Source organism: Aquila chrysaetos, chromosome 16 (assembly GCF_900496995.4).
Source record: "Aquila chrysaetos chrysaetos chromosome 16, bAquChr1.4, whole genome shotgun sequence".
In the NCBI taxonomy this organism is placed as follows: domain Eukaryota; kingdom Metazoa; phylum Chordata; class Aves; order Accipitriformes; family Accipitridae; genus Aquila; species Aquila chrysaetos.
In genome coordinates this window covers 19,872,119-19,899,949 of record NC_044019.1, presented here as the reverse complement: position 1 = coordinate 19,899,949, position 27,831 = coordinate 19,872,119, and the positions used below count along the sequence as shown (strand labels likewise).

General features: G+C 41.3%; 1 protein-coding gene and 1 long non-coding RNA gene across 7 annotated transcripts in view; both read right to left on the bottom strand.

The window, feature by feature from the left end:
* FAR1 (fatty acyl-CoA reductase 1) overlaps nucleotides 1-10,322 on the bottom strand; it is a 41,694-nt gene extending 31,372 nt beyond the window's left edge. For 4 of the 5 annotated variants that reach the window (XM_030039573.1, XM_030039575.2, XM_030039576.2 and 1 more), the window contains exon 1: nucleotides 10,184-10,322. The gene's annotated coding sequence lies outside the window, so the exon portion shown is untranslated. Of the gene's footprint in view, nucleotides 1-10,165 lie in introns of all 5 variants that reach the window. The other variant, XM_030039574.2, reaches the window with a different exon arrangement.
* A 6,807-nt stretch (nucleotides 10,323-17,129) lies between these two features.
* Nucleotides 17,130-27,831, bottom strand: part of LOC115352220 — a 41,218-nt gene continuing 30,516 nt past the window's right edge. For both annotated transcript variants that reach the window (XR_003927026.2, XR_005934163.1), the window contains one exon: nucleotides 17,130-17,755. This is a non-coding gene — a long non-coding RNA (uncharacterized LOC115352220). The remainder of the gene's footprint in view (nucleotides 17,756-27,831) is intronic.

Genomic DNA, 27,831 nt, shown 5'->3' with positions numbered 1-27,831 from the left:
CTATGACAGTACTTTAATACCATCAGTTCACTTGCCCTTCCTCAAAGGAAGGCTTAATACTACTTCTGACATAATGCTGTATACCCTCAGTCTGGAGGCCTGTTCACATGGGCAGAGAAAGCCTCTGGCTACATAAACACAGGAACCTTACTACAACACCCAGTACATGGGCTGCAGTCCAACATCCGTTTCTAAAACCTAAAACAATGAAAAAAGTTATGCTGCCAGTGGAAATACCTGTGTTGCTATGGTCCAGCTTTTTAGCTAACTGAAAAATCTGACAATATTTAGGGTCATGCAATGTGAAGAAAACTAGAAGCCAGAATAGATCAGAAAGTTTCCTGCCTCGGTTATTTCTGACCATACTCCTTTGAGTATGAGGTTGATATCAGATAAAAAATAATATAATTATTCTCCTGAAACTCTTACAGAATACCAGACCTACAAAATATCCAGATGCAAAGCTATGATTAAGTATAATGATGAAATGGGTTCAGTTAAAAAGCACGAACATACATAAATACTTGCATTCACACTTAAGAGGCAGCAACACCTGTGTGTTTGCAGGCTAATTTTTTTTTTTTTTTTTTTTTTAAAAGGATCAACAGAAACATTTCCTTTGAGAAACTCTCAACACCATTTTCCTTTACACTGCTCTCTGACAACTAGCCTCTGGTAGACTTTATTCATTAAAACTTTCCACACTAAGTTTGTCTTCTACTTCCATTCCTGTAGAATATTCCAGCTAGAAAACAGAGCTGGTGACCTTTTCAGAATCACACATTGCTGCCAAAGTCACAGCAATAAACACTGGGATTATGAGGGAACTGCTTAGAAGCACCAAATTTGACTTAAGGGTAAACACCATGTATGGAATCTAGGTGTGAACAAAGTAAGTCTGAAATCAGCAGCCTATGTTTCAGCCCTTCTAGTAGGACATCTCAACCTAAGGAAAGGGAAAGAGTGTTCCCATTCTGTACCTACCCTTCCCTGCCTTCTCTGAGAACGCATCTCCACATGGCAGTTAGCATAGCATTGCTGGCAACTCCTGATTTCAAACTCAGAAGAGGCTTCTCACATGCATAAAAGGTAACACAGGTAATATGTTAAAGTTCTTTGTGGCAGCAAATTACTGAAGAACTACATCGTACAGTGTTCTTAAAAAAACAGTTAAGAAATATGTGGTTCCCAGTGGAAATTTAATTTGGCCACCAACATGTAACAAGCTGGAGTAGGTCCAGAAAAAAAAAATACCTACCTTCCAAGACAACATAGGAAAATCAAATTTAGCATTTTAAGGTTGATATTTAAGTGTCAGCAATCGTTTTATCTAGTTTTAGAGTGCAACTTGTTGCATGTTTGCAATTGCTGAATTGTAGCTATTTACCAGCAATACATATTTCCACCAGATATCTGGTGACAGATGCCTCTTCAAACATGCAGACAGATAACTCCTATCAAATACAAAATTGTCTAATGCACACTTTGGAATATCTGAATCCCTGCATCGTAGCTACTTTTTAAGCTAGTAGGTAGTAACAGTCAAGAAAAAAAGAAAACTGACTGTTGAAAGGATTAGTAAGAGTTCTGTAAAGAATTCTTTCTCTAGAACAGGGATGATCAAATTTACCAGATGACTTGTAGGGACAAACAGCCTTTGGTAGAGAAAGCTTCTGTTAAGCTGCTACAGAGAACCTGATGCTAGGATACTTCTGAACTCACAGGTTCAGGGCTAAACCAATGGTGACACTTTGAAGATACTGCTTATTTGAAGGGTGCTGTCCTTTGATTAATCTAGAGCTCCTAAGCACTTCAGTAAAAAAAACCCCACACTCCAGGACCCTAGCCAACATTCCCCATCTTGTAAAATATTCTAGTGTCCGAGGCTGAGCAAGTGCTATTATGGAGCAAACAACGGCAGCTCTATTTGCCTTCAGAGCTACTGCAGCAATATTTAACTCATTGCTTCAAACAGAAGTCTCCAACTCTCGAAACAAGGACAATCCTGTTTTCAACAGGAAAAAGATCAATTCTCAGATTTGTCCAAACACAGATCAAGATGCTTAAAGATTTGCTTTCCAAGTGCCAGGAAAGCCTGCTGCAGTTCCACTGAACGTTTAAATGCTAAATCCAGCAACTAGAAAGAGCGTGCATGGATGTCCTTGTTTGAGATTAAATGGTCTGTTTTCTAGTTTATCACTGACAAACATTAGGTCAACAACATGCTCCCTCCAAATTCAGTCATATTGAGATTATCACTCACATGAAACAGAAAACATGTATTTCCCAACCTCTCAAGCGTCAGCAACAAGCTACAAAGTTCTGCAAAAATACAGCCTGACAAACTAATTTCTCCCTTTCCCTCCGACAGCTTGAGCCCAGTACTAGCAGCAGTACAATGGAAATAAGTCTAAAAGTAAGGTGGAAGAAACACTTTGTTTATGTATATTCAGGAGATGAAGTCCATCTAGACATCAAATCTGAATGCACCAAATATTTTTAAACACCACACATGCATGCATCCAAATCATTACAGAAGTACCTCATCTAGAGCTTCAATTGCCACATTGCAAGGACACTATAGCAAGCCAAAAAAAAAAAAAAAAAAAAAATCTAAGAACTGGAGAGATTCAGGCAACAAAGGAAGTAATATTTAACTCATCTAAACAAGGTTACTGCCAGAAAGACAAGCCTGGGTCATATCATGATATCATGTCTCATTTCATTTGGTGCCTTGCTTCCACAAAAGTATATCAATGAATGCTATCAGCAAAATGTCCACATTTTCAACCACCACAAGGGTCAATGATCTGCCCTATTTGGACAATACCTATCTAGCATATCACCAAAGGATGACAGTTTGTTTGTCTTCACGGTCCAAGGTTATACCCATTGAGAAACCTTATCTGTGAGAGATACTGATTTAGAATATGAGTAGAGACTGAAAGGATGGAACAGAGTATTTCCTGTTGTAAACTGCTTTTGGTGTAAGCTAACCTTAAAGCATAGCCATTCCAAACTTCACAATCACATGGAAGATTTGTGATTCTTCCCACAGCTAGCAGAAAGACAAGCTTATCCACATTTTAGACTTCATCAACATTCTTATCTACTCTCTGCAAGGTCATTTTCTTTACTAGCTATAAGCCACAGTCCCCTGCAGGATAAACCTACCAAGAAAATTTAACACATCTCCAGGAGCTGGAAAACACATTGCCAGGTTTGGAAGCTAATTAGAACAACTGAGTTTTGAAGAACTATCAAAATGGGTCCACTAATTTAATATTAGCTAGCCAGTCTTTGGCTTATGCCTGGTAGTATGCCAGATGGTTAAGTGTCTCACTAGTCTCTTTCCAGACAAGTAACTGGAGTGGATTCCAGGTAATAGTAAGTTCTCTCATGTATACCAACATGCCTTTACTGATGATCTCTACAAACTAGTGAATCGCAACAAAACTAAATAAATCCAAAAGATTATACCTAAGTCATCACAACTGCAGTATAAAAGCCACCAGAAGACCCAAAGCTGTATGTGGTATATGCCCAACTTGTGGCCAGCACTCAGTATATTAGAGCATTTCTGAAAAATAAGAATAGACATGTCAAACTAGTTATATTCTTCAATCTTGAAGATGTTCAAAGAGACTAACCTACTACCAATGAAAAGATTTGTCCACTTTAAATCATTTATCTATTGAAACACAATACCAGTTAGAGTAACTAATATAGTTAGGTCAAAGTTTACATAACTGTTACATAACTTATGTCCACAAATAAAATAGACTTGCTTTTAAAAAAACAATACTTCTCCTCACTATTCTTAACCACAGAAATATGCTAGACACTGAAAGTTTTTCCTGGACTGTATGCTCCTCAAGTTACATTCCTCCTGAATATACTACTACCTCTGGCAATATATACATTCAAGGTAAAGAGCATTATTAAATTGATTTAGAGGAGACTTAACCAATACTGCGTATGAACTATTTAACAGCACTACAGCATTTTGAGACTAAAATCGAGATTGATACCAGACATTGAAGTAGTTTTGTAACCTCCTTTAAGACAACAATGACAAAAAACAAGCACAGTATTCACTCGATTGCTTTAGGAAGTCGGTGAATTTGGACTAACTTGTGACCACCCAGGAATTTATTAGCAGAACTCAGCCCAACCCACAAACTATTTCATTTTCCATTTTAAGACACTTTTGTGAAAGTAAGGTACTTTGAAGTCAGGGCTGTGCCTGAAATCATGGAGTCTTTAACCTCTTCTAATCCCTTAGCCTTACAGCAGGGAACCTGACCTGGCCACTGTTGAGTTGATCTCAGCAGAACTTTGTCATTAGAGGTATTCGATGCATGTATGTAAGAAGTATCTGTGTAACCACATGTTCACATACCTTCTTTCAGCCAAAATTTGGATTTTTACCACAACTTCCATTCACTTATGCTTCTATTCAGAGGGATTCTGTATCAGATGACTTTGAAATTACTTCTGAGTACTAAGTATTCTGTTTACAAAGTACTAGAGTGGCCCCTTGCTTTGCTGTAATTACATTTCTCTTATAGTAAGTCCCTCCTCTGAAAATGAATTAAAACAAAGTAAAAGGTTTTTACTATCCCTTTATAATTAGGTTGCAAGTTGATGTTTTTCTGAATTGTTTACTGTTTGAGCTTAGTCTTCAAGTGCACATTGAAGAAAAAAAAATCTCTTTTGGTATAATTAACCTCATTTTTCAAAGTTGCACAGAAGGCATAGATCAGTTCAGGAATTAAGCTATTACAGTAAAGCACATACCACGTCAGAACATTTACTATAGTCCATCTCCAGTTCACGTGGAAACATGTTTAACACTTATATCCAGTGAGCTTTCAAACAAGTTTTAAGAAAACAAGAGGCAGGCAGATTCAAGATTTGCTGAACATGATCATAGTTCCAGATCATTTTACCCAAGTTAATTAGAAATCTGCATTAGAAATCTCACTTGTGCTTTTGGTTACAGAAGGATTACAAGATAAAGCCTCACTGTTTATCAAGGTAGCCGCATAAATCATGACTCAAGTTAACCCCAAAAGGAGAACAAAACCTGTCTGAGGAACCTACCTACAACATAAGAGTAACACTCACAGTTGACTACTACATAAACTGCTAAAGCTACAAGATCACTCAATTCTTATTCATTGCATTAAGAAAATAAGCCAAAAGCATCAATTTAGCCTTCAAATGAGTAGGTTGATATCCAGTCCAGGTTATCACCAGGAAAAGCCTTAGCAGCAGCAGGATGATTATTGCTCCAGTTGTTCCTGTGATACTGTCATTTTGCTGGGAGAGGAAAGCCAAACACCAAGTAGAAGGGGGCGTGGGGGGGGTGGTCTAACAAACAACACTCAAGTGGCTCATCATTTTGCATAGTTTCACTGTTAAGAGACAAACCTAGGTAATTAAAACCCAGATTCACATTCCTCATATTGATCAGACAGGACAAAGATTAACTACCCAAAAACTGCACCTGCAATTACATTCTGTTCAAAACATCAGAAGGACAAGAAAAGCCATCTGAGCTAGTATTTTACTAGAATTGCCTTGGCACATATTATGAAATTTATTAACAAAGCATTTACAATCAGAATATGTCATCCAGAACAAAAAATCCCAAGTCTCATTCCTCCCTTGTTTTAAATAATGTATATTATTACAGAGTTAGAAGGCTTGAGTCACATTTTACAGCACTCATTACACAATGAATTTGAAATCCTAGGAATCAACACTTCCAGACTCCTTCCATTCTTTCCCATACCTTTTACAATTGAAAATAAATCCAAAATGACAAACTTTGCTGATCCTCTCAGCTCCTGTCAACTGAAGAGTTTCAGGTGGTTTAAGATTTACAGGGTAGGGGTGAGGGGGAGCATTATTTGACAGATACATGTGAAAGTTTACTACTAATTCACTAACTAGACTTCTGTAAGAAAATCCTCAAATGCCCTTGATCATGGTTCTCCAAATCCCAACTTCTAGTGCCTTTGTAGTAAAGGACACCCATGTGCATGCTCACAGCTGGTGAGCTGATTGTCAAACAGCTGTAAAAAGAGTTTAATTTTAAGGAAGAGTTCTAAAATCTTCAGTCAAGTCCTCCACAGCTGCAGCCAAGAACATGACTCCTTAATGTTTAGGTGAGCCATTTCAAAATTCTTCATGCAAAACCACAGTCAAAAAATATAACACCTTTACATGGTGCAATTCAATGGCTTTCCAATGCAAATCAATAAAGATATTTCCTCTCCCATTATGTTCCTGCAGAAATTCCCAACAATTCTTCTGAAACCTAAAAATAACTCATCTGACAACTGCTCTATCGAGTTGTACTTGAAGCCTAATCACCTCATTTAAGGAAAAAAAAAAAAAAAAAAACCACAAACCACACAAGTTTACCTTTCCTTTTTTTCAATACATGTAGAACAAAACCCTGTGAAAAAATTAAAAGCCCATTTTCACAACTTTCTTATCTTTAAAAATAGCTTAAACACATACATAGTTAAAGCAAGTTCTACTAACAGATTGCCTGTGCTACAAACAGGACAAATAGAAGTGAACACCAATTAAGCAGGATGCACGAAGCCTCTCTCTTCCTTCTCAGAAAAGCAGAGGTATTTACTCCACTGCTGTAGCTGATACTGATCATGTAGATGCTAAGGGCTCCAATCTTACACCAACAGATGTATTATTTGGATCTATCAATTATGCCTATTGCACAAGAAGCCCTACAAATTTACAAACATCAAGCTGAACAATGACATGAAAAGGTTGGCATGATGCAGTGATATATAGCTACCAACACCAAATGGCATCTTAGGAAGATCTACTAAGCATAGTCTTTCTAACCACACCCAAAGGAAGAAAGTAATAGGTACACCACACATTCTTTGAGAAAGTTGGGAAAACGCTTAACAAAGTGTCCTGGTTTCAACTGGGATAGAGTTAATTTTCTTTCTAGTAGCTGGTATAGTGTTATGTTTTGGATTTAGTATGAGAAGAATGTTGATAACGCACTGATGTTTTCAGTTGTTGCTAAGTAATGTTTATACTAAGTCAAGGGTTTTTCAGCTTCTCATGCCCAGCCAGCAAGAAGGCTGGAGGGGCACAAGAAGTTGGGAGGGGACACAGCCAGGACAGCTGACCCAAACTGGCCAAAGGGGTATTCCATACCATGTGATGTCATGCCCAGTATATAAACTGGGGGGAGCTGACCAGAAGGGGCGGATCGCTGCTCAGGGACTAACTGGGCATCAGTCAGCAAGTGGTGAGCAACTGCACTGTGCATCACTTGTTTTGGATATTCCAATTCTTTTAATAACAATAATAAAGTGACAGTAATGATAATATTATCATTATTATTTTCTTCCTTTCTGTTCTATTACACTGTTCTTACTTCAACCCGTGAGGGATTTTTTTCCTCCCCATTTCTCTCCCCCATCCCACTGGGTGGGGGGGAAGTGAGCAAGTGGCTGCATGGTGCTTAGCTGCCGGCTGGGGTTAAACCACAACACAAAGACAAAAAAGAACAGTTTATTAAAAGGGCCTCACTGTAAATCCTGAGTTGAAGACACTCAGAAGGAAAAAAAAAAGGCAAATAGGAATACTTCGCCTATTCAGAGAGACAGTATTTGTTAGGACTGTTTGCGGCTTCCAAAATTTAAACGTGTTGAGGCTAAATAAAGCATAGCTGGAGGACTGTATTACTGCAAGGCTCAGAATTAGCAACAGGGAGAAACACTATGCGTGTACATGAAGGTACTAACCATGCCCAGCCGTTAAATGATGGTAAGTCCTCCAGGTACAAACAAAGTACTAAGCTAACCAAGTACAAGTTTTGATGATATTGGTTCCTCTTCAGAAATTTTTGTTTCCTTTAAGTTACCTAGCAGCTCAGCTTTCTGCAGACAAGTAACAGGTATACTGTACTGAACATAGACCCTCCTCAAACCTTAGTATTTTGTGACAAAAAACCCAAACATGCACACAAGACACAATTTCTGGCTGGAGAAGCTAGCCAAACCTGAAATCACTGCAATGATACAGCTATGTCTTCAAGGACATCTAACACATTTTCTAGCACTTGCTTAAACTTTCAAATTGCTGTATAACCATTTGAGTTTATCATACACCCCTTCCAAGCACTGGAAGCACGCTGCTCATAAGGAACTGTGAGATCCTACAAGAGCTAGAACTCAGACGCAGGAAGATGACAAAGGACCCTTTGCTTTATAGTAGTCAGGAGGAGATTCAGTTTGGCCTCTCAGGAGCTAAGAGGTTCTATGGATGGAGTGATTCTCCCATTTGCAGGAGAAGTGCTAGTAGAGGTATTTCAAGACATCTGTTACTTCAACTTTCAAAGATGACTCTCTTAAGCAGAATCACGGCATACTGTCAGGAGTTGCACTATAAAACTGACACTTAATGATGCTCTCTGCTCACATCTGGCTAGTAGATATCCTGTACATTTTCAAAGTCTGCGGAACACTGAATACCAAATGAGGAGAAATCCTTTGCTATTATAAAAGTTACAGTTTTGCTTCAATGCTAACTTTTTATTGCCAGTTGCTTAGGATGATAGATGTTGACAGGTTGGGTTTTTTGTAACTACAGGAAAGAAAAATACTTATGTCCAAAACATACCTCTACATTAGACAGCCACACTCAATGCAAAACAACTGCCCCACTGTGCTTTTACCATTAAAATTGTCTTTAGTAAAGCTTCATTAGACCTGCAGTCCAGCATAAGGTAAATAAATAAAGACTCAGTACTTGCAATAAAAAGTTACAGATCTAGATTGGCATATTGCTTTACAGTTCTGCAAGAGCTAGGAGGAAAAAAAAAACACAAAAAACCAACAACAAAAAACCTTCAAAGTCAATCTTTCATATCCAGTTGTGGGTGGGGAAATGGCTGATTTTTAAGCCACCTATATTTGAGAGGAAGGTCCAAAAACAGGGTAGAAAAACGGAAGAGTAAAGATCCTAGAAATATATACCTAATGCATAATCTCCAAATTGCCGAAAAAATGGTATTTCAGTTATGAAGCACAGATATGATACACAAATTAGGGAAGCTGGGGGTCAAGAAATTCTAGCCTGCTACAATACAGATGGGTGTCACAGATTGTAAAACTCCTACGTGTTCCACTTCTGGTTTAATTATTATTGAAACAGTTATTAAAATAACAAAAACTTTCAGCTGCTAAAGCTGTGAAGTAGGTTAAATGAAATTAAAGGTTTCTATTTCCATGGGATTCAAGCTGGTTTCAATTACAAGTTTGCTACCAACCAGCACATCTCTGCAATTAGGCACACTTTAAACTTCACTCCAGAAAGTCTTTCTGTGGACCCACGCGGCTCCCGCTCCACAAGGAGTCCAAGCCTCTACCCAGAGTCAGGGGCTGCTGCACACACCAAGAGCTATCACAGGTCTCCTCTACTATTTCCCGATGCACGGACCCAGTGCACTGGGACTCCCGTTTGAAGAAACAGACCACCTCGGTTCCCCTCCCCATACATTCTTCTAAGCGGGAGAGAAACTTGGGGTGTTTTCTTTGCACTAGCCGCAACCGCCCGGGCTCCGAGAAAGGGGAACTACCGCGGCAGTACGGTCGGAGCCGGGAGAAGCCGGAGCTGCTTCGCAGGAAGAGCCGGCGCGCCGCTGCCCGCAAGAGGCCCATCCAGCGACGGGAGGGCAGAGCGGACGGAGAGGGAGGCGGGCGGGCGAGAAAGAGCAAGGGGAGATGGGTGGTACCCGCCGGCTCCGGGCCCGGCGGCTGGCGGAGCGGGCCGCCGCGGACTCCGGGGCTTTCGGCCTCGCCCACGCGAGAGCGCGGCCCGGCGGCGCCGAGACAACCGCGGCCGCTCGGAGAAGCCTTTGGGCTCTCCCCCCCTTCCTAAGCATCGATGCCGGCAACCGGGCTTCCCCGCCTGTAAGGCGCCTCCGGCCTGCCCGCCTGCCCGCCACCACGACGCGCCTCGGAGCTCCCCGTCCCCAGCGCCTCCCCCCCCCCGCCCCCCTCCCCGGCAGCCTCCCGGAAACGCGCGACGGCGGCCGGCTCCCTCCGCGCCCCCCTCGCAGGGCCGCGGGAGGGGATGGAGCGGCTCGCCCCGACTGCCCGCCGCGGCTCGGGCGGCCGCTAACCTGCTCCGGGCGGCGTCCCCCGCCGAGCCGAGCCTCTCCGCCCAAGCCACGCCGTGCCGTGCCCCGCCGCTCTGAGGGGCTCGGGCAGCGGTCCTACTAGAGCCGCTCCCGTTGGCCGTTGCGCACACGCTACCCGCCCGCCTATTGGCTCCTCGCTCCGCCGCTCGGAGGGACGAGGACGCCGGGGGTTGGCGGCTGCCAGGAGCCCCACCCAATGCCGCGGCTCGGCGGGAGGGGCGGCCGGGCGCGTGCGGGGGGCCGGCCGGGGGGGGGGGGGGGGGGGGGGAGCGGCCTCAACTCCGCGCGCGCGCCCCCGCCCCCATCTCCGCGGCGGCCGGGGACTCGCGCGCGCCCCCCCCCCCCCCGCCGAGGGCCGCCGTGCCGCCGGCCCGCATCCCCCGCGGAACCGCATCCCCCGCGGAACCGCTCCCCCGCTCTCCCCCGGCCTCTGCCGCGCCGCCTCCGGCCCACCCCGCCGCCAGGCTAGGCGGGGGCGGCCGGCGGAGCCGGCTCCACCGCCGCCGGGGGAGCCCGCCCCGCCCCGCCTGCTGGAGGCTCCGCGCCGCGCCGCGCGCGGGGATGGCTGCCGTGTGCCTCCCACGCGTGGGAGAGGTGCCCGCCGACCCGCCGGTGGCCGCGGTGGTGTCGCTTGTGTTCTGTTAGGACTCTAAAACTTTGGAGCGTGGAGACGCTAAGTCGGTTCCGCTTGAAGTCGGCCAGAAGGTGCAGAACCAACGGGGGCTGTAGAAGGGGCTACCGGGGGCAACCGCGGCCTCCGCGAAAGCGAAGCCGGCGGTGAGCGGAGCTGGGGACCGTCTCGGGCAGAGGCGGGCCGTTCCCACTAGGCCGGCATCGCCACAGCAGCAACGCTGGAGAAACTTGTAGCGGCTTGCACCTGCAAACCGAATGCCCGAGGCCCCCGCCTAGTGTTAGAGGCGCAAGGTCAGTATTGCCAGCGTATTCCTGATAAACGTCCTAGCTGCGCTGCAGAAATCATTGCGCTGCACTTACCTCACCGTTTGTTACCAAATACTGTTAGGCCATAAAGAAACCTGCCATTAGGCCATGTCCTGCCACCATATGCCGTTTGTTTCACAACTAAATATTGCACAGATGGACATGCATCAGCTTAAAAAAAAAAAAGGCATTCAAAAGTTAGGAAACACCCTATATAAGCTTGCACAACCCGTATTAATTCAGATTATGGTGCATATGAAGTATTATATGAGAACTGTTGTAAACACAGTCTTTGCTTATGCAACTGCGTGTTACTTTTTCAGAATGGCTTCTGCCTAATCCAGGCCATGAGAACGGGAGCTGTGCTCACATAGTCTGCAGCAATTCAATAACGATTTTATCCTTATTGTAAGATGTGTATTCTCATGGTTTATCTACTCCATACTAGTTAAACCTAGTGCCTAAGTACTTCTTCACACGGTACTTGGAATCACGTAATTCCTTATCATAACTGTTAGTGGACAGTTTTTCAAAGACGCTATTCCTCGGAAAATACCTGCTCGTTGAAGCTGAAGCATGATCCGATCACCTGCCATATAGGAAAACCAACTCAGGCAGTGCAAAGACTTTGAGTCCAAATCTCCCACATTCCTGCTGAAGGGTTTTACTACTTCGTTGTACACTATTACAGCACCAACGTTTCCTTTTTGGTTCTAGTGAAACCCTGACACACGGTAGGCAGCCTTACTGACTACAGGGATGAAGCTTTTTCATTTCAGATTCCCCAGTACGGAAGAGTCCATTGTAGCAGATAGATGCAGACGCAGAATTGCAGTCAGTGCACGTGAACTCTTCAGAAAATTTATTTTTAAAATATCCCTATTCTGTATATGCAAATTAAAGTCCTCAGATTATTACGGAAGTTAAATACGGTTGCATTTTTCAGAAGTCACTTTGTAAAATGTGGCTGTGACACCAAATGGAAGTAATGGGGAAGTTACTAGTAATATTTCAATGTGGCACAGCAGTGTATTTTGTCCAGTCTCATTTTTGAAAACAGCTAAGAAATGGTGGGGCTTTAAACCTTGTCTATAATAAATGCCGTATCATCTGATGATTGTCATAGCTCATTAATGGTAAGTTATAATGCAAGGACAGTGCATTAACTGATGCACTCAATATAAATTGTTGATTATAATAATAATAAAGCATGTTGGTATCAGGATTGTAAACCCAATTTCTTGGCAGAATAGGGGAAAACCAGAAAAATACATGTGTAAATTATCAAGCATGTATTCTGTAGGCTGAAAATACCTAATCAGTGTGGTCTCTAACTGAGTGGCAAAGTACAGCATGAAAGTCATAGATTTTCTTCATTTTTGTGCGTTCTGTGACCTCCGTACCTCTGATGAAAAGGTCACCGTGCCATCATCATACATCAGATATGTGCATTACCACAAGCTGACTTAATGGCAACACAGCAGAGCACAGTATCACAAAATTATTTCAGATGCCATCAGAATGTAAAATAAATACAGAGTATTCATAGCACACTGTTGTCAGTTTGTGTTGATCATCGGTGAAGTATACAGTTCTGCTCAGTGAACTCCAAATACCAACATGTTGCAACGTACTATTATCTGTCTGGATCAGTCTTACACTGCACTAGGACAAAATGACTTCGTAAAGCAGAGTATCGCAATGATACAGCTGAGTTCACAGCACTGTAAAACTTCTTCAGGATCTCAAGAGCCTCAGAAATTGTGGCGATACTGTGAGACATAATGATCTGGTTTTTTTCCAGATTACTCTTTCAAAGTCACGATTAATTTATCCCTCCTAAATTATTTAGCAGCAGGAAAACATCATAGTATCATGATGCATTTGCATTTTGATGTAGTAACATATGGTTGCTTCTCAAAGAACCTACCAAACTTGTTATTCAAGGTAGCATTGTGAATTTTTCATCACCAGAAAAACTGAGAGGATATCAACACAAAAGTGCTCCAGTCTGGGAATGCTGAATAAATTATTAAAAAACCCAACATAGACTTGCATTAGCTAATATTAAAAAAAAAGAATTTGAAACGCTATTATCCAACACAAAGAGGTAGTGTTTATAGAAGCTTATAGAAATCTATAGGTAAATAACTACAAGTGCCTGCAAGGCCAGATCCTGGTTTGTTATCTGTGAGAGTATGAAACAAATGCCTACATACTCAAAATCAGGGAAAAAAAAAAAAAGAGATCCAGCTCATGTCTTTAAATTGGTCCATGTTTCTAAGCAATATTAGCAGGTTATTTCATTCACAGGAATCTTCCAGAGATTACTTCATTGCGTCTCTCCAATTTTGAGCGAGGCCAACAGTTGTAAGAATGTTGTGCCTTTTATTGACCAACTCATAGAAATCTTTAATTTTGCATCCACTGCCTGGCCTAGGTTCCCCAGTCTCCCTGCTTTGGAAACTGGAAAAGGTGTCACTGGCAGAAGTGAGAGAGGACAAGTGCCAGACCAAAAATGTGAAGTAGCACTAGAAATCACAGCCATGCTACAGGAACACAGTGTTCATATAGAAATTTTGTTTCTCTGTGCATAACTTCATCACTATATACCTCACAAAGAGTAGTCATGTATCTTTATTTCAGTCAGCTGTGGACATATTATGAAGGGTGGGGTTTTTTTGCATAAATGAAGGCATGTATTTACCACAAGGTAGCTACTTGTGAGGGCTATATGGATGCTCACTTCTATTTCTTGCTAAACACAACCCATTTAATGAAAAGATTAGTCAATACAAATTTTACTTTCTGTGCTGCTGGAAGTATGCGCACAAGCAGTTTCTGTTCAGCAAACTAACACTCGTAATATTTCATCTGTGCTCATGCTGATAGGGGTTAACACCCATACCTAAAGGAGGTGTTTATAAAGGGTGTATTTACAATGTTACCAGCATTAACAGCTCTTATCCTCGAGCTACAGTGCATTCCAGTCACAGTAATACAGGCTGGAATTTGCAAACTTACTTCTGTATGTGCTGTGGTACGAAAGATACAGTTCTACAGAAGCTCAAAACCAGGGCTTTGTATGAGCAGTAACTAATACAATTAGAAGTATTTGTTTTCTAATTTGAGTTACTATGGTTCAATGATAAGGGTGTGATAAAAACTAGTTAAACCAGTTTAGGAAAAGCCCAGGAACTTATTTTCAGCTGTGTATTAAAGCTAGTTAGAATATTTAAAGTTATCTTGGGATTCAAAACAGAGCAAACCCCTCATGAGAGGAAACTTACAATGTTATTCTCCAAAGAACTAATACAGTTTTTGGTCTAGTGCTGCTTTTGTCTTTTACTAATGAATTAACTGATAGAGCATACTTATTTAGTGTTACGAGTGTTTTTTAAATTTAATCCTGAATATATTTAATTCATATTAGGTATTGGTGTACAAACTGGATGGGTAACAAATCTGTTGTTCGCAGTTGAATGCATTCTGCTACCTTCTGTATGTTTTCCATGCTAATGTGCTAATTCATTGGGTTTTGGTAGCAATTGTTAGGATTACAATGTATATTCACTAAAGATTACTAAATCACTCAATCATAGAATGGAAGGGACCTCTGGAGATTGTCTAGTCCACCCCCCCTGCTCAAAGCAGGGCCACCTAGAGCAGGTTCATCAGGGCTGTGTCCAGCTGGGTTTTGAGTATCCAAGGACAGAGACTCTACATCCTCTCTAGGTGTCGTGGTTTAACCCCAGCCAGCAACTAAGCACCACGCAGCCGCTCACTCACTCCCCCCCCACCCAGTGGGATGGGGGAGAAAATTGGTAAAAGAAGTAAAACTCGTGGGTTGAGATAAGAACAGTTTAATAGAACAGAAAAGAAGAAACTAATAATGATAATGATAACACTAATAAAATGACAACAGCAATAATAAAAGGATTGGAATGTACAAATGATGCGCAGTGCAATTGCTCACCACCCGCAGATCAATGCCCAGCTAGTCCCTGAGCAGCAATCCCCCGCCCCCACTCCCCCCAGTTTCTGTACTAGGTCTGATATCATAATGGTATGGAATACCCCTTTGGCCAGTTTGGGTCAGCAGTCCCGGCTGTGTCCCCTCCCAACTTCTTGTGCCCCTCCAACCTTCTTGCTGGCTGGGCATGAGAAGCTGAAAAACCCTTGACTTTAGAATAAACACTACTTAGCAACAACTGAAAACATCAGTGTGTTATCAACATTCTTCACATACTGAACTCAAAACATAGCACCATACCAGCTACTAGGAAAACAGTTAACTCTATCCCAGCTGAAACCAGGACACTAGACAACCTGTGCCAGGGTTTGACCACCTTCACAAAAGAAAAAAAAAGTGTTTTTCTTTTGTTTAAATGGAATTTCCTGTATTCCTTTTTGTAGCCTCTTGTCCTATTGCTGGACTCCACTGAGAAGAGTCTGGGTCCGTCTTCGCTCCCCCGACCAGGTACTTACACACACTGATAAGATCCCTCTGAGCCCTCTCTTCTCCAGGCTGAACAGTCCCAGCTCTCTCAGACTGTCCTCGCATGACAGATGCTCCAGTCACTTGATCACCTTCATGGCCCTTAGCTGGACTCACTCCAGTATGTCCCGGTCTCTCTTGTACTGGGACCCCAGAAATGTCTCACCAGTGCAGAGTAGATGGGAAGGATCAACTCCCTCGACCTGCTGGCAATGCTCTTCTTGATGCAGTCCAGGAGGATGTTTGCTTTCTTTGCCATGAGGGCACATTCCTGGCTCACGGTGTATCTGCTGTCCACCCAGATCCCCAGGGCCTTTTCTACAAAGCTGCTTTCCACCTGGTTGGTCCCCAGTCTGTACTGGTGCATTGGGTTATTCCTCTACAGTGCAGGGCTTTGCATTTCCCTTTGTTGAACTTTATAAGGTTCCTGTCGGCTGATTTTTATCCTTTGCTGCATGACTACACACAAACATCATTTGACCTTTTGCATTCTTGCTGCGTCACTTAAAAGCAGCAGAAATACCCGTCGTGAGATCCAAAGTATGAAACCTAATTTCATACTCCTTATTTTGAAAAAACTGGTTAAAACACCTCTTAACTATACTTGCTACCGTGCTGAGTCCTGTCATCTCAATATTAGTGATATTTGTGTTTGATATTTTCTCTCCTTTGTCATTGAAATTTTCTGATGTAATACAATATTCCAGATGAAGTTTCACTGAGATCTTACACAGCAAAAATATTTTCATACCTCTATTGAAAACAGATCTCTTGAGGGCAGCTTAGGCTTATATTTGTTTTTCTCAAAACTACCTCATGTCAGCAGTTCATAAAAATTGTGACTTTGATGAGTATATTTTGTTTTCCTCTTCTGTCATGTCAAACTGTTGAGGTTCTACCACATAGTGTTGTTATTTGTCCAAGCACAAAACTACACGTTTCTGTATAAATGAAATTTTCTTCTCATTTCTATTAGTCTAGGCTATAGGCTCTTTTAGTATTAATTCTAATTGGTAATAATTAATTATTTGTGTTAATGATGTTTTCTCACTTTATCAGTGAATTTCATTAGCATGTATCCACATGTCAACATTACTTGTAGCCATTTCCTTTTGTGTCAGCTCATTTCATGCTTCACTTTTCCTCTTTATCTTATTTATTGGTTTTCCATGTCAAAATGTTGAAATCTGCTTACTTCTTTTGCTTAGTAATTACATAACATACCCTGAGATTTGATACCTTTGAATTCATGGTCAGTTCTCCCTTCTATTTCTGTTTTAGTTACCCTTTTCTTGCATAAGCTTCATAATTTGTCCTGGAGGACTGATTACACACAATTAACATCTAGCTCACATAAACAATAACAGTCATTTCTCTATCTGTATAATTTTATAAACTATACAAGTTCTTATTGCTCACAATGATTAATTAATAATTTTTGCTGTTGTTCTATTAAGCAGTTTAATAATATCCTTTAATATAAGCAGAACATCCTGTCTCAATGGTATTTTCTCCAAAGTGATTTCTTTTTAGCTTAGTGTTTCTGAATTTGTAGGTTCAAAATAATTAATGTATTTACCATGTTTACTCTGTTCAAAATAAGCCATTTCATGCTTTTAGCTGTAAATAAAATAATATTTCTTCTTCAGTCATATAATCAGTGTTTCAAAATTTTGCAGTTTGTTGGTGTTTATTGGATCTTTTATCCTTTGATTGATAATGTTGCATTACATTCATTGCAACTTGGCATGACTGGGGCAGATCAGAAGACTGAAGCAATCAGTGCTGAGGCACCTCTTCATCAGAGGAATACGCAGAGGTGAGAAAAGCAAGCCTGTCAAATACAGGGCACTGTTGTGTTGCCTATGATCTCTGTCTGCACAATGCCCGGGTTCTCAAGAGCAGGTTTCAGTATTGGAAGAACTGGGGCAGAGCTATTTCTGCCTTGACTATCGGATGAGAGGGATAGGTGAAGTCAAGTTCTGAAGATGATGGTCCACCTAGTAGTGATAAGTTGCCTCAATGCCATTGCCAGCATGGTGACCTAAGAGACTGTGTCTCCTGTGAAGTCTCTTGTGGATGCCTGTAGCAGGGCAATGTAGAATGGTAAGAGGCATCTGCAAAGGAGGAGAAAGAGAGCAGAGAATTGGGATCCCTTATTTTTTGTAGCCTGCACTGAATGAAGAGTGGGTCAAAAAACTGCTGCTTGTTCAGCTGACCCCAGTGATACTTACTGGGTGAGGCCTTTGAGTGCAGACAAGGTGTATTGCAACTGCTGGCCATCAGTTTGCTCATACAATGCTACTGCCTGTGCAAACCGTGCTGCTGGGATAGCACAGAGAACTATGGTCTTGTGATCAGCTCAGCTATGTATATTACTTCTCCACAGCTCTGAGCTAATTGCTGTTATTCCACCAGAAGCCCCATGCTTTCTACCCTAGAGACACGTTCAAAAAGTATTACAGTTATTTTGATTTTAATCAGGTATTCTAGTACAAGGAGCTGCTGATGCTGGTTGTGGTGAGGAGAAAGTTAAAGATATATCCCTTGCAGAGTTTTCTGTGGGATTAGGAATTGGATACCCAGAGCAATGCTGGAAGATGCACAGTATTCCACATTTTCCTGTGTAGTGACCATGGGACCAAGGGTGCAGAAGCCCAGATAAGCTGCCAGCTTGGTAGGGTGTTCCCATCTGAGGATGCCTTCAAGCTCTCTGTCATTGCTGCATTTGTTGTGCAGCCCAAAATTTTAGTTATCATACTTGATCTTCAAGAACACTGCCTTTGTTCATTCAGATTTATTGAGGCAACAGTCCTCTCAAACCCAGCAGTTGTTGTGAGGTTACCAACCCCCCGAAACTGCCATGGGGTAATCCTGCTACCCAAGAAACATGTGGCTTTCTCTTGACACAGATTCATAAAGGAGTATCATTTTCTTAAGGCTCCTGGTTGCAGCTCTCTGAAAAGTCTCTTAGCTTGGAAATATAGCTGTTGACATGGCAGAAGCAAGTAGATAAAGAGCAAAAAAAGAAAAGTAATGAAAGAAAGAAGGGCATCAACACGGGGGGAAAGGCAACAGAAAGTAGGGCAGAGAAAATTATTTCAAACATGAAGATGTGTAGATGGATAAGGAAGAGCTGAAGACTGGCTACCAACACCAAATGGAGTTGTTGACATGACACTTGAATCTTGAATGGATTTGTGACGTGCCATTGACTTTGTGGACAGTGGAAGTGGAGAAAGGTGTTTAGAAAAGCCACCAGGCTTGGAAATGAAGAAACATGGAAACTTTCCTTTATTTTGACTGTGAATCCTTGAATGGGATGCAGATAAATACATGTCTTATCTCACAGCTGCACTGTCAGCACTCATGTGATATAGTTATGCTACTGAGCAAAATTTTGTTATTCATGAAGGATTTCAGGCTGGCATAACACAAATAGCCCATAAGAACAGCCTCATACTCATTGCAAATTACATCTTCAACAGATGAATGAGAACAAGATCCCTGCTGAAGATACCAGGCTGTAACACTGTCCTGGTTTCATCTAGAATAAAGTTAATTTTCTTCTTAGTAGCTGGTATAGTGCTGTGTTTTGGATTTAGGATGAGAACAATGCTGATAACACACCAATGTTTTAGTTGTTGCTAAGCAGTATTTATACTAATTCAAGGACTTTTCAGCTTTTCATACTGCCCGGCCAGCGGAGGCTGGGAGCGCACGAGAAACTGGGAGGGGACACAGCAAGGACAGCTGACCCAAACGAGCCAAAGGGGTATTCCATACCATATTATGTCATGCCCATATATAAACTGGGGGGAGTTGGCTGGGGTGCACCGCAACTTGGGGATTTGGCTGGGCATTGGTCAGCGGGTGGTGAGCAATCGTATTGTGCATCACTTGTTTTGCATATTCTATTATTATTAGTAGTAGTAGTATTTTCCCTTCCTTTTCTGTCCTATTAAACTGTCTTTATCTCAACCCACACGGTCATCTGTGTCCTGTCCTCCCCTGCCCCCCTCTGCCCCGATTCTCTCTCCATCTGCGGAGCAGGGAGTGAGCAAGTGGCTGCATGGTGCTTAGTTGCTGGCTGGGGTTAAACCATGGCAAATACACACTAAAGTAAGGACGAATGCAAATCCTACCTTAGGAAACTATATCATGATGAAGCAAATGTTATGTTGAAGTGATTGCCTACTGCTATTGTGAAATGGTTACTTTGCCAGCATCTCTGGACAGAGCCTGGAAACTATCCCTAAGTGATACTGCAGCAGATATAGCAGCACAAAGAAGAAAGGATCAATCTGGTATGTGCTCATCTTCTGGCTCTTAGGCACGGTCCCAGGTTTTTTTTACTTTATTTCCACCTGCCTAAGACTGATTGTAGAATCTCATGTGAGTCACTGAGTGGTATGACCTGGAATGTGATTAGAAATTAAAAATTAGAAAAATAGTGGTAGCAGTAGAAGAGAGATCACATTCAGAAACTGTGGAACTTCTTGTAATGAACTTATTTATTTGTATAGAGCCACAAGTCAGCAATAGCAAAAAAGGTAGTGAGGGCCCATGAACACTGAGTGTAAGATTAGTATTTGCAATTAACTCATCCTTAAGTGTCTGCTACTGGCCATACATAGGGTAACATTGAGAAAAGACAATATTGGCTCAGTTTGGCAGTCATTATCTTCATTAATATCCATTGAGCAGGTTTACAGCCATTGAGCAATGTAATCTAAGTTGATGATGCACGGCTGCAAGATGCCACTGATGCTGAGACACCTCTGTTAAGATTAATTTCTCATCAAGAAATGAACTGTATTAATTGTAACACTGAAAAATACTTTGTTCACATAAATTACAGTCAGCTGAGCCACATACTAGAGAGCTGCTTAATCTGCATCTTAACATTAGCTATATTAGACTGTAAGGTTACATTCTTGGCAACACAGTAAACTTAAACTCCACCAAATGCACTGTTGTAACACTTGCTGCCATGAAATTATTTCTTTTTAAGACACTCTAGTCTATGCTTTAGTTTTTAATTGCAGGTGTAATACTGCTACAATATTGGTACACTCACTAACAGGACTTGACGCGTAAAGCAGAGTAATGAGGTCTTCAGGTTCCCAAGGATACAACCTTTTTTTTTCAGAAGATTCTACAGATATTTTGACTGGGCAGAATTTAAGGATAGTGGACATTTGTCAAGGGTTTCTGGTTGTCCCACTGTTCAGTCCTAAGCAGATGACAGGATGTTCAGAAATCCCAAACATTGTAACAAACACACAGTAGTTAACAACACTTCCCAGAAGATTCAGATCTAATGTGCATGTACTATAGCAATGGTTTGCAAATGCAGAACATAGCCAGCAAACTCCGTGTGTGTTGGAGTTAGAGAAAATGTCTTGTTTTCCCATGAAGAATATGTGGAGGTGGTCTACTGCAGCCTGAATGTTTCAGGCGCACTGTTTAAGCACTAAATAGATGGATACACACTTCTATCCAGGCAGAAAGAGCCCTAACCTAAGAATATCAGTCTAAATGCAATAGTCATTACTCCAACATAAGGACTCAGAGGTAGTTCTGAGCTGTGATATCATTTTGGAGAAGTCTAAAGATCCGGTAATCTGGCAATTAAGGCACCCACATTGGTGTCGACAGACCTGATTTCAGTCCTCACTCTGCTGGATTAGTAACTTTAGTGTTAATACTTTCTCCCATGGTCCATGAGAGTGACTTTGACAGCAGGCTGCCGTACACCCTGGGTGTCAATCTTCTGAAATCTCTTGCACTGTTTCACTTTATATAATAAATGCTTCAGAACAGGGATGTGGATGAGAGACAGAATGTGGATTAGAAAATAACATCCCTCCTCCTAACTAGGATCATCCTAAGGGGGAAAACTGATCCCACTCTCCTAAAGAGAGAAGCAGCTTTCTGTTGTTTCAAGTGTAAATTACATTTATCTCTGTTCTTGGCAGAATCAACTAGCGGGATTAGACTTGAATGCATTGCTTAGGGAGCCGGGATTTCTCATCAGGACCTGAAGCAGTCAGATGCCTAAGTCAAACACCTTTGCAAACCTTATTCAGATTGATTTGGTGAAAGTTGAGGCTCAAGAGTAGGAGAAATCAAACTCAGTATTCTTTGTCTTCTGTGAGATATTTTAATAGCTGCTGTTATTCAACAATGGGTCAGGATCTCTGGTCTTTGGCCATACTCTGGATCTGACATTCAGGGTGCAGTTGGAATTTAAATCTTTTTTTCTTTTTTCTCTCCTGCCTCATGCAGGACAAGTTTTTGCCAAAACTATTATGGCATAACATATTATTTTGTACTGTGAGTTTGTTCTGTTGAATCCTGGTTTCTCTTATATTATATCAACTGCATTTAGCTTAACTATTTCCATTAGCTAAACGCTTTCACATTCCTTGGTATTTCAAGGGAATGTAAACTGTAGCACTTGGTTCCATAAATTTTGCCTGAAAGTACAGCAATCCATTTGGTAGACAGAATTTGAAATAAATCAAGCCTCCATATTGTCTTAAAGAGGTTAACCTTTTCTTTAATTTCCTCCATTTCCCATTCTTATTTCCTCGTTTCCTTATGTCCTCCTCGCCTTACTAGACTGGGTGCTACAATCTCTTGGAATCTCTTAGAATCATACAATCACAGAAAAATTTTAGTTGGAAGGGACCTCATCTGGTGTAACCCCCCCATTCAAAGCAGAGCCAACTCCAAGGCTTGACCAACTTAAAGATAAATCTGTTTGCTCTGGCTGCAAACTCCCTTCCTTCTGTTACTCTAATTTATACTGATCTCATCTCTATTGTTTTATAAATGCTTATGCATGATAAAGGAGCTGTAGTTGTTTTGGAATTAACCTAGATACCCTATAAGGCTATAAGCATAGTGCTTGGGTGTTTCAGTTTGTTCTTTGCCGTAGTGTGTAGGTGGTGAGTTCTGGCGTGTGTCTGTGAACAAAGGATCATGTACAACCACACCACTGTAGGGCTCTATAATTTCCAAACCCTATATTACAATGCAGGTACGTGCACCCAGCACTAATTTAGGATAAAATACACTACAGAGAATTTGAAATTTAATCTTGAATTTAATACGTAATCTTGAAATTAATACGTAATCTAAGTATTACAAAACAAGAAAGTTCAGAACAAACTATATCAGGATAGAGCAACACAGCTCTGGCACTCAGTGGTAATACCAGGCAGAAATTATAGGAGTGGCAGGTAAAGGTAAAGTGGCAGGGTTTGTCATCTCTGGTTAAATTTCATTTAGTAGCATGAAATGCCTCTGCTTGTCTGTTACATCACAGACGGGAGGAAGGTAAGGATGCAGACAGTTCTCAAAGCATAGCAACAGCACTGACCTAGTGGCTTTTTTACCAGGATCAGATGCTTGTCAGTGAGTTAGGAGGCTAGTAGCCAGCTATGCTGAGTGCTACGGGCAGATCGATAATCTACTTCTTCCCCTTAGAAATATCATTAAATGGAGCTGGGCCTCCAGTTGAAGGTGCGGGCAACCTTGTGTTCTTGCACTCCCTCTTAGCGGCCTTTCTCCATTCCAAGGCCCTACCCAATCATCTAGGGTGGTCTGCCCAGGGCCTGACTGCACCCCACAGGAGGCAGCGTACAAAGACCCCTGAGCAAACTCCCAGCAGGCTAACAGAGACACATGTCCCAGAACCAAGCAGAGTGGAGACATTTAGCTTAAGCTATAATATATTATAAACCACATGGCAAGCTGAAAAAGCCCTATCTCTTATCGCCCAGCTAATTAGTTTGAGTGCAGTGCCATGAGGAGGCAGTGATACTGATTCCAGTTCTGGTGTTAGCACAGCCAGCTGGGCTATCTGATATCTCAGTAGTCTGGAATAGACACACATATAGTTACCTTATAAGGGACGCTGGCCTAATTATCTCCCTTCACAACTTTTTACTCAGTCAAAGGAGTACCTTTTATCTGAAAGTATGAAAAAACTTAACACTTTTGGCCATCTTTTAATTGTAAATGCTGCAGCAGAAATAATCAGAGAGTTGTGGTCACAAAAGCCTATGCTCTGGACAAAGTCACATATTCTCTTCAATATGACAGAATCTGGAAAAAATTAGATGAGAGTTAGCTGTTTAGTCATACTGGAACTAAGAAACGGTGCTAGGCTTTTCCCACTGATCAAACTTGCTGCCTTCTTGGGACGTACAGGTGGTTTGGCTGATTCTCAGTCTTTCTATCTATGTGTAGATTGATGGTCTGGGAGTGCCTGTGGGCTCACAAATACAGATGTAAGCTCTAGCTCTATCCTGATTCCACATCAGGGCATGACTTGACTATACATCATCACTTCTGTCCTCTTCTTTCATGCCTTGGTTTACATGGGAATAAAATCATGGGCTGTGCATTAGAAAGAGGCTGCAGCACTCGCTAACTTCTCTATCTATGCAGTCAGGGGACAGGGACGCTGAGGTCCACCACAGTGCACATCTTCAATATAGACTTCTGAAACAGCCTCCATGGCTTTTCCCTCACATTTCTTTTACAGTTTTTCTTCCTACAGAGAAGCTCCTTTCTAGAATTTTTTACTAATTTCCAGGTTTCCAGAATAGTTATGACAGCCTATTTCCAGTCTTCATGCACCCAAAAGTTGTCCAAAGATGTCAACGGAAAATCTACTTTTATTCTTCTTCCCTTGTTTATACATATGGGACCATCTTTTGAATATGAAAGAACTTACTTTTAACCCTACTCTAATGCAAAAGACTTTGAGTTTCTGTTACAAGGCTTCAGCTTTGCCAGGCTGAGAAATGGTTGGAATTTTTTTTTTTTTTTTTTTTTCATTTTGGCTTTTACATGTCATATACAACATACAATTTCACCCATCTTCTCTTTCATCTACCTCTTTAATCTTTAGGGGCAACTCGCAGTTACTCTGTCCCAGCCATCACAGTATTTCTTCATGAGTGTTCTTTGTTTCCCTCCAGTCAAAGGTGCTACTGCTTGTTGGTTTTGTGTTACTTTTTGGCAGACTAATCTTGCTTATAATTTATGTCTGGAGCCATATCCTAATTCTTCATGAAATGCATTTGGTTTTGGGGTTCTGCAAGGATTTATCCTATAGCAGGGCATTCATTTTACAAGGACTGCTTTCCTTGTCCTAGCTGTAATAACCCTTTTTGTTAGTCCCTGGTGCATTAATGGCTAGCTTTTTATACTGCAGTTCTCAGTGTAGTCAAGGCGACCATATTTGATTTGTTCAGCCTTACCCTTTAGTAAAGGGTTAGGCTCACTTTGCAAAATTTACCAGATTACCCAAATTACCAACCCTTACACCTTCATTTACTCCAGTTTCTGGAGGAATCTTGCTGTACACATTAGAATTCCGTGTCCTTTCCTGAGCTGCTATCTTCAGTTTCTCCAGGATATATTATTTAGGAGTTGTGTCTTTCTGTCTGCATTTCATATTTTCTTACATACTTTCTTTTAGTAAGTGCTGCAGGCTGATTATTCCAGACATACTCCTCTAGTTCTTCAGACGTATTTGCCATACCCTGGAGCTTTGTCCAGAATACTTTATTGTTTATAAAGCCACTTCACTTGCAGCTCCTGAACCCTTTTTGACTGTGGTTTCCTTGTGACAGGCAATACAGTGTTTCTGGGATTCAGGGTCTGTCTTTTTTATTCCCAAGTTAGTCTCTTTCTACTGCCTAGACAGTGGTGGAAGACCTGTGCTCAGATGCAATTTAAAGTTATATAATCCCAGCTGAATGCTGAAGAGTTCATCTTTCAAGTCATAAAATATTCATTTGTTCCCACTGACATTTTAAAACACATTAAAGAAGCATTTATACTGATTTTCCCATTTGTTAAAGCTTGTGTTTAGAAAACTCGCATCTGGATCATATTTAATCTGATGACTTCTTTTAAAAACTTTGACAGTGATGGCTCACCTCTGTGAAACGAACATGACAACAAAATGCTGTGCTTTGAAAATGATTGTGATAATGATAATTTGATTTGAAAATATATGAGTATTGTTGAAATACTTCAGATGGCTGTTTATGTTAAATAAAGCACTCCTCCCTTGAAATAGACAATATTGTTCTTTGAGTGTGACAGATGTCTCAGAAAGCTGTTACTTGCCACACTTTTGGTAAATATTAAAGATATATTCTTGGGTGAAACTAGCAATTGTTTATAGAAATATCTCATAAAACACAGAAAAAGATTCATCGCTGCTGAATGGAGTTCTCTAAAAGGAAAACATTTTTCTAGTAATTCTTACCAAAAAATGACTCAATAAAACATTTGATCTAATTTTCTTATAAAATCCATGGAGCTTTTCATTAAGAAAAGTTAGAAGAATGTCACGGGTCAGTATATATCTTCTTGCTCATGGCTGTGTGATGGAATTGGCATAGTCCACACTGAGGGAAGCATAAAGAAGTTAAGGCTGATTCTAGGTGAAAGGAAGGAAACTTCCCCCTTCACAGACAAATTCTCAGTGTTGCCAGGTGCAAAAGGAATGTATATACATGTAGCTTTGGCACAGAGTACCCTGGGGAGAACAATTGATACAGGAAGCTCTAAATGATAAAAGAGCCTAGAAAGTTGTTGGAACTTGTTATTTTCATAGATATTCAAGTTGTTGCATGAGGATAAGGAGCATTTTGGTTCACAGTATGATTCTTCTTTAGCTAAAGTTGTTTAAATCCTTCCGTGATGGAAGAAGTGACAATGTTAGGGAGGACTCAGACTTTTGTTTTTCCTGGCAGCCTTAAAATATAAGAAAATAAGAGTAAGTTGACTCCTTCTGCCAGGAGGGAAAAAAAAAATATCAAAACTGATTCAGAAAGGATCCTATATGCCATATCCAAAGTCATGTTCCAGAGTCCAAACTGAAGATAACAGAGAAAGCCAACTGCATATTTGGAACTCGACTGAGTAAGATTTGCTTATTGTATGCTAGAACTCAGCACTTACCTTTCTGTTACCTGGAAACCTATTTTCTTATTAAGAGCTGAGGGCATAATTTTATAACTCGAAGGATGATGGCATGTGACATTTAGGTTTCATCTGGAGAGTGTAGGTCAAAACAAATCTTGTTCAGCTCAGCCTTTAGATGTTCATTTAGAAGCTGTAAGAGTTGTGATGATTTAGGGTACGGCTACATTAGCATTTTACTTCAGATTAGGCATGCACTTCCAAAGTAAATCTCCTGATTCTCTCCAGTTACAAGGCTTTGGTTCATGCAGTGGAGCAACCTGAAACTAGAAATTTACCCTGGGAGCCCTCCTAAATGCCCCAACAACTAATTCAGTTGACAGCGCTAGAGCTAGTCTGGAGTAACCACCTCCCAAGGCATGCATAGAGTGAAATCAGGCCCACAGAATCAACTGTTTTACTTTACAGATCCATTCCTGCTGTGCCATGGCACTTGCTAATACAAACAAGGCCACAGTCACAGATATATGTGTGTGTTTGTGTCTGTGTATAATCACACTTGCCATCTCTACTCATTAAATGGTACATATGAGAAAAAAGCATGAGATTCCTTTTTAGAGTGTTGGTTTGCACAGATTGCAAACATTGGTTTCATTGTGGATATCTAAACAAACCAGTTTCATTGTGGATGTTTATACAAGGATGAAATATTTCTTCTAGGCATTAAGAAAAAAAGAACTTGGGGAAAAAGGTGTTGCAAAAAAAATTACACAAACAGGGCTATAAATTGTATTCTATTTACTCATCCATTCTGCATGAAAGTAAATAGCATGCAGTGACTGTAGTTTCAGTGAGAGTCCACACTCTAGATATGTGATAATTATTTGGGCTTGTAAAATCACAGGCTCCTGTAGTGTTTTTACAGTTCTTTTTCCAATGATTCTGCATCATAAGCAGAAAAGCAGAGCTGATCCTGCTGCTGTGCGGACAGGCCGCACTCTGCAAGCCTGAGACAAGACCACATGTTGAGGAGAGTGCACTTCATTCCAATGACCAGGACATATCTGCTTGCAAATATTTATTCTTGCTATACTATATTTGGTTCCTTGGACTCAACAACATTTTTAAAGAAATTAGGTTACTACTTCAGTTTTACTGATAGTGAAATTGAGGCACAGAAAAGTTAACTGACTTGCTGAAACCTAAACAGGCTGCCAAGGTTAAGAATAAGATT